Source organism: Peromyscus californicus, unplaced genomic scaffold (assembly GCF_007827085.1).
Source record: "Peromyscus californicus insignis strain IS unplaced genomic scaffold, ASM782708v3 Scaffold_6__1_contigs__length_162567912, whole genome shotgun sequence".
Classification (NCBI taxonomy): domain Eukaryota; kingdom Metazoa; phylum Chordata; class Mammalia; order Rodentia; family Cricetidae; genus Peromyscus; species Peromyscus californicus.
The window spans coordinates 136694743-136702813 of record NW_026294584.1 but is presented as its reverse complement, the minus strand read 5'-3'; the positions used below and the strand labels follow the sequence as shown (position 1 = coordinate 136702813).

Here is an 8071-nt window from a genome sequence, read left to right as displayed (position 1 = left end):
GCCATTTCACTGGCCCTTCTCTCGGTAACATTTTCAGGGGACTCTTTTCTGTTGAGTCTTTCTAAGACTTTTGACTTTGGTTTTATATAAAGACAGGGATTCCCTTTTCATATTTATATTCTATCAGTTCATTTATTACTAACATGGGTGAGAGTTATAATGATACAATTGGCATACGAGTTAAGAAAACAGCACAATAATTTAGAGAGAGGCTGGACTTCTAGTGTAAGTAGCACGGGAACTGGGATGCTATTTGACACAGTTACTCATCCCTAATATTTCACTGGTTTCATTTTCAAGAATGGGGACTATTATCTTATTTCATGAGTGCTTTGAGTTCAGACTTGTGAAGTGTTCACTATACTTCATTTAAGTGTTATGTAAGAATATGATGTTCTTCTGAGACCTTATTTCGGAGCAGTAACAACTTTAAAGCTGACGTTTAAGAGACAGCCTAGTCCGTGGAGCAGCTGCACGGGACAGGACAGTCTGACAGGGACCTCCAAGTCTTCCTGCTGGTTCCTCTATTGCTTCTCCTTTCTGAACCAAGTGGCAGTCCCAGTGCGGGTTCTTAATTTTTGCAAAGAACAAGTAACTTACCAGCAGCCATCTGACTTCCAAGCATGGATTTACCCCGCATGGCAACTCAGATCACTGGAGGAGGTGCTGTGGAGGTCTCACACAGAGCCTGACTCAAAGGGATGGTGGTTGTTAAAGTGCCCAGGGTGTCAAATGTGTGGATTCCCCGTCAGTACCAGTGTCCTCCAATGTCATGTCTCAACAGGGGATGCAGCTGGTGGGCCCTTACAACCTGTCAACATGATCCTTTCGACTCACTTCTGCGTCCCCTTTCTAAACAGAAGTGGATCTAATTTACTGGGCCCATTTGCCCAGTCATTATCATTCATTAACATATAATGCTGGAAAAGGGTGTTAGATTTTTGAAAGGTCAGAACTAATTTGTGAAAACATAGCACTCAGGTAGAGCAGAAGGCTCTGGGGTAAATACCATGTCCATGAAGGGCAGTGCTGGGGCACTGTCAGGAGGCCATGGTGGGCACACTAAGCTCCTGCCCTCAGCCCTTCTTTTCATCTTCTTTTCTCTTCATGGGATATATTACTCTTTTGTATTTCTGCCATCTTTCCAAAAATACATTTGAAAATGTCTGCCTTTTTTCCTTACTCATAATGATTTTAAGCACAGAGTTCAGTGATGTTGCATGTATTTACATTGTTGTGAAACAAATTTAATTTTTCCCATAGTTTTCATAAATGTCTATTTCATTATTGGTAAGTAGCACATTTAACAGTTAAATACATTTAAACAGTGTAGAGATGGCTGCATGATGGGAGCATTGATAACTAGATAACGAGCTAATAGGGAACTATCTAAATATTTAAAATACAACTCTTGTTTAATCAACCTTGGATTTGATCACCTTCTTGGAAGTGGGGAGGGGAGAGACTGCTGGACACATGGAAATATATTAAGGCCAAATCTTCTGAAATCCATTCCCAGAGGTTTCTTTCAACTGAATTAAGCCTCCAATTCCAAGGCGAGTTCAACTTTGTGGCCTCCAGCATTAAATCTCTTCCATTTTACCAGAGCAGACAATGAACGTTTACACCAGGCCTCAGAGTCTGAGCGCAGCCCATTCCAATTAAACCAGAGTTGTTGACCTCCACAGCAGCAGAAACAGGAAGATCCCACGGGATTTTAACAGCAATGTCAAAACAAGTGCTGCTGACACCTGATATCTGTAGCCATCAGTTTTCTCGGGTCCCGCCGAGCGCCTCGGTCCCTCAGCTACTTAGAATCACTCAGAGGCTTAATGTTAATTACCAATTGTATGGCCTATGGCAGGCTTCCTGTTAGCTAGCTCTTATAACTTAACCCATTTCTATTCATCTGTAAGTTGCCATGTGGCCATGGCATTACTGGTCTGCTGCCATCTTGCTGTTCCTTTGGTGGCAGGTAGCTTCTCCCTCACTCCATCTTTCTCTTTCCTGTCTCTCTCCTTGGATTTCCCACCTGCCTCTAAGCTGCCTTGCCATAGGCCAAAGCAGCTTATTTATTAACCAATGGGAATAACATATTCAGAGTGTACAGAAAGACATCCCCCAGCAGATGTCCAAGCAAGGTTTACTGGTGTCAAAACCTTCACATACTTTCTGATAAATTGATTCTCCAATTCTGTCCTGTGGGATGACTCTCATCCCAAGATCAGGATTGAGGGCCAGCCAGCCCAAACCAGTAATAAGATACTTTCTGAGAGCCAACCTGGGTCTGCCTCAGGGCCTTAGCAATAGCAGCTGAGACATGATCTGAGATGACCTGGACCAATGACAGGCAGCTATGTCAGTCCAGCAGATTCATATTCATCAGAACTTCCCCTGGGGAGGAGTGGAGGGTATATAAGGTTTGCCTCTTCCTGAATAAACTGGGGTTGTTGTTTCAACATTCTCCCAGAGTCTGTGTTGTTGACTTTGTGCCTACTCACCCCCTCTGCCAAAGGGAACAGCACAGGACCCTGCCACATCTGGTGCCTGAACAGAGACCTGTTAGTCTCCCTTTCTTCATGTGTGGCACTGATTAAGCAGCCCCCTTGAGTGGTGTATTTTGATGAGTAGGCCCTCTACGTTGTGTGCTTTTGGTCCCTTCAACAGGTAAGTTTTGGGACTTCCCCCTCTCCTGCTTTCTTCCTGTTTGTCTTGTTTGTGAGTCTGTCTATACTGTAGGGTGGCATATACTTTTGTTTTCAGGCTTGCCTGGTGTTTCCATATAAGGGCTGGTCCCTCAGAAAACAATAGCCACCATCTGACTATTTTTAGTTGTGTGTGTGTGTGTGTGTGTGTGTGTGTGTGTGTTCATGAGTACATGCATGTATTTGTGGATTGTGATTCCTGGAGAGATGGCTCAGTAGTTAAGAGTGCTTGCTCCATGGATCTCTTCAGAGAACATGTGGGAACCTGATCTTGGGATGAGAGTTGTGTTCCTGGCCAGAAAAAGGGAAGTGGCCTCAGGAGTAACCCTCCAATTGTTTGTTATGCCCATTTTGTTGGCTATAATTGCTGGCCTAAAGTCCTCCTCTACTGAGGAGATCATTAAGACTCACAATAAGCACTACCAGGAACAATATAACAACACCTTATCTATCGCCTTCATTCTGTCCATGACTGATATTTCCTCTGCCTCTGCTGACAAGGAAAGGCATGAGAATAGGTGTAAGGTAAAGAAAAGGGATGGAAAGAGAGAGGAAATGATTGTGGCAGCACCCAAGCCTACACTGACAGCCCCTCTTTCTGCTCCCCCTATGCCTCAAGTGGCTAACCCCTCACTGTAGTATACATGGAGCGATTTACCTGGATGTCTGCCTGCCAAGACAGCTGCTTCACATACCTCCCAGGCTATTCCACCTATAGTGCCGCACATGCCCACCATGGCATTTCCAGTTAATGTGGGCCCCAATGCGGCCAACCAGCCATGGATACCTACCCCTCTTGCAGACCTGTCCTTAGTCTGTGAAGCCACTAATGAATCACGTCCTGACTCACCATACAATTTTGAGCAAGTCCTACGGCAATGGGCAGTGCATTTACAGACTTATAACTGGTACCATTTGATGAAGGCTGTGTTGTAGCCTGCAGTCTTCCTTAATTGTCGTGCTGCCTATGATTTCCAGGCCAAGGCTCAAGCTCATTTTAATATACAGTACAATATCACTGTTTCTCTTGAGATGCTCACAGGCTAAGGACCATATGTTAACCCTGTCACACAAACCCAAATTGGACAACAGACTTACTTACTTGCCTCAGGAGACACCATTGCCCTTGGTGCATTGGAGGGATCCCATCACCCTTCAATGGCAACCCCCTGCTCCCCTATTAACCTGAGAGTGACAGTATGCTTGTATTTTTCCACAGAATACCACCACACCAATATGGTGTTTGTCTGGCAATGAACCAAGAGACTCTGACTAAAGAGCTTCAGAGGGGTAATGTATGATTTGCTCTGCTACTGTGGCATTAGTAATGGTCATGTCATCACTGGCATGTGACCCTTGATATCAAGCAATTGCCTCACCCCCTACAAGGTTGCTAATGCATCATCAGAAAGACTTCAATTAGCACAATAAATATGACTAGGGTTCCACCCATGTCCTTGAGATGAATTCTTGACTAACCCTTCTCTTGTTCAAATGTCTTTTACAATAGGTTCACCAACAGAAGGCAGCCACAAAGGCAACCGTACATGTTTTATTGGCTCTCAGACACAGAGATCAAAGTCCTCCTAGAGAGGTAATGCATGTATGGCTCACTGAGATACAAAAAGCTACTGCCTAAAGCCCATCACCCAGACAGCTCTCCAGGATTGATGCTCTTTGAGAACTGGTAGTCAAAGGTGGGTAAGAGTTTGTTTGGCAAGCCAACCTAAACCAGGCACAGTTCATTATGCTGAGCTCTCCTGAGGTGGGGTCAACAAGGTTAGGGCAATGCACCCTAGCACCCACTGAGCATGTCCCATAAAATAATTAAAGGGGGTGAATATGTGGGATGACTCAGTCCTAATAGGCTTGAGGGCCAGCCAGCCCAAACCAGTAATAAGATACTTTCTGAGAGCCAACCTGGGTCTGCCTAAGGGCCTTAGCAATAGCAGCTGAGACATGATCTGAGATGACCTGGACCAATGAGAGGCAACTATGTCAGCCCAGCAGATTCATATTCATCAGACCTTCCCCTGGGGAGGGGTGGAGGGAATATAAAAGGCTTGCCTCTTTCTGAATAAACTGGGGTTGTTGTTTCAACATTCTCCCAGAGTCTGTGTTGTTGACTCTGTGCCTACTCACCCCCTCTGCCAAAAGGAACAGCACAGGGCCCTGCCACACTATCCAATTATTGATGTTGGTGTGTAACTGGAAGTCCCCAGTCCTGTAGCCTACTGCAAAGTTACTTGCTGTGTGATAATCCTTCTGTATGCTGTGAATATGTATTACTCTTATTGTTTAATAAAACACTGATTGGCCAGTAGCCAGGCAGGAAGTTAGGCAGGACAATCAAACAGGACTGGAAAGAAGGGCAGAATCAAGAGAGACACAAGCGAGCTGCCCAAGAAGCAAGATGGGAGAGGACCAATAAAGCCACAGCCATATGGCAATACATAGATTAATAGAAATGGGTTAATTTAAATGTAAGAGCTAGTTAGTAATAAGCCTGAGCCATAGGCCAAGCACTTATAATTAACATAAACCTCGTGTGGTAATTTGGGAAGTGGCTGCCAGGTACTTGGGAATAGGTCAGACAGAAAACTCTGCCTCTGTTTACAGTTACTCCTTGTCAGCTTTGACTTGGCACTGTCAAAGTTCAACTAGTACCCAGCATGCTGGCTTTCTAACCAAAGACAGCTGAACCATGGACTGTAGGTCCAGCAAAATGAAAGTCAACATCACAGCCAGGGTTTGCACATGTGTTAGGTGCAAAGGTCATATCAAACTTTAGTCTCAAACATTGACAAGTCTGGTCTTCAACTGCAGTCCCTGTCCCTACAGTGTTATCCATGTTCCATTTTTCTGTGAAAGTTAGACCATACTCACACAAGCACCATTTGTATTTGGTCTCCAAGGTCCCAGTAACTTCCCCAGTGTCTGTATTAGATGAACTAGTTGTTGACAGTTCCACACCGCTGCATGACTTTGTTTTCACATCCAGCTTTACCAACCCAAAGCCAAATCCTCTGTTGAGAATGTCTCTGGCAGTTTTGCTAAAGTCAACATACGATGAAGGGATATACATTGGCTGTGAGCAGGTCCATACACAGCAATCCACCATGGTGAAATAATGTGCACGAGTGTGTGTATATATGTGTTTGCGTGTATGTGCATGTGTGTGCGTGTGTGCATGTGATCTGCTCGTGTCCCAAGGTGTGCTGTCACTATGGGTTGACTCTTAGCTGAAGCTACTTGCTGTCCGGGGGTTGCATACATTGCAGCTGGGGAACAACAAATTTAATTCTTATCACTCAAATTTGAAATTTTATATTCATTAATCAAGGATTCTTTTACTTCCTCTCCCCATAACTTCTAGTAACACCATCTGCCTTCTGCTTCTGTAATTTCTGGAATTAGGTATTATAAATAATCTACCTGATTTTTAGTATACAGGGTAGAGTACATAGATTGTGTAGGAACACTACAATATTCTACATAAAGGACTTGACCATCCATGGGTTTGGATGTCTGAAGATGCCCTAAAGTCAAGCACTCACAGATATTGAGGAAGAATGGTCTACTTACAAGTGGAAATATTGAATCATGGCATTCTTTTCTTTTTTTTTAAATTTCATATATATATGAAATTTATATATATATAAATTTGTGCCTTAATAAATTTCATATTTCTACAGTCCTAAAAAACAGTGCACAAGAATCACAATTTCTCTACATTTTAGTCCCTATTTCTTATTTTCTGTGTCATTTTTAAACACTGACTATCTCCAGATATGATGTGATAGCCCACTGTGGTTATGGTTTGCATTTCTCTGGTAAGCAGCAATGTTAAGGTCCGTCCACAGGCTTCCTAGTTATATGTACCTTGTCTTTGGAGGAAATGTCTTCCAAGACATTGTCAACTAACTAACTCAGGCTGTGTTTTGGTTGTACTTTTATAGGAATTCTTTATATATTATGTATGCTAGTCACTTGTTAGATATATCATTTACAAGTATTTTTTTTCACATTCCAGATTGCTTTTTAATTTAATGTCTGTGGTGGTTGGGAGGAGAAATGTCACCACATAGGTTCAGTCTCTGAGCAATTGGTACCCAGTTGAGGGTGCTGTGTGTGAGTTATTATAGACTCTTTAAGAGGCATGACCTTGCTGAAGGAAGTGTGTCACTGGGGTCAGGCTTTGAGAGTTTACAACCTCACCCAACTTCTAGTTCATTCTCTCTGCTTCATACCTGTGGTTGATGATGTAATCGCTCAGCTTCCTGTCCTGGCCCCTATCACCATGCCTCTCTGCCATTATGATCCTCTCTCTGAAACCATAGCCCAAATAAACTCTAAGTTATCTTTGGTCATGGTATCTTATCACAGCAACAGAAATGTAACTAATACAGAGTCTAAATGTTTAACATTTTATATCATCTTATTAGTCCATATTTGCTTTTACCACCTGGGCTTTTGGTTACTACCCTACAAATCATTGCCAAGACCAACACTGTGAACTTTTCCACTATTTTCCTCCAGAAGTTCTATAAATTTAGGTCTTGTTTTATGACTTTAACTTTTTAATTAATTTTAAATTTGGTATAACATGAAGGTCTAGCTCTATTTGTTTTTTCCAAATACCTTTTGTTGAGAAGTCTGCCCTATTTAGTAGTCTTGGTATTTTGTTAAACATCATTTAACAATAATAGACGGGTATATTTTTGGACTCTATTGTATTCCACGGGGTTAGTCATCTCTATTCCAGTACAACTCTTGTCTTCATGACTGCATCTGTGTAATGAGAAGTTAGAAGTATGAGCTGTTTCCAAAGAACAAAATTGGCTGTGTAGGGTCCCTTTTGATTACACATGACACTTTAAATTGATTTTTATTTTCAAAGTAATATTTTACTGTAGAGTTTGCTCTGTTTTCATTTAAACCTGTTTTGAAGCTAAGTTCCTATATAATATAAATTTTTATTTTAAAAGAATATACTATTCTGAGTAGTTACATTATATATATTATAATTAATAAATCACTTCTTGTTCTACTTATTACTTCAGTGAGAATCCTTTCTTTGAGGAGTAATCTGTAAGTTAAATTACTAGGTACAAAAATATTGACTCAAAGACAAATATTGGATATAATACCATAAAATGAACGATTTGGATCACTGCTATACAATAGTCAGGGGTCTGTATTGTGAATGAGGTGCTTGCTAAATACTCATGTAATGATGAAAAAGAAATATATATATATTATATATATAGTATATTTCTAAGATATCTAAGATATGAATCAAGAAAATGAAAAGACATTTTCTCAATTGTTTCCCAGTGCCCCAGAATCCTGGGAGACATTGCTCA

At 41.8% G+C, this 8071-nt stretch overlaps 1 pseudogene; it reads right to left on the bottom strand.

The window, feature by feature from the left end:
- Nucleotides 1-1537: 1537 nt before the first annotated feature.
- Nucleotides 1538-5826, bottom strand: LOC128099471 (voltage-dependent anion-selective channel protein 2-like; annotated as a pseudogene).
- Nucleotides 5827-8071: the final 2245 nt, after the last annotated feature.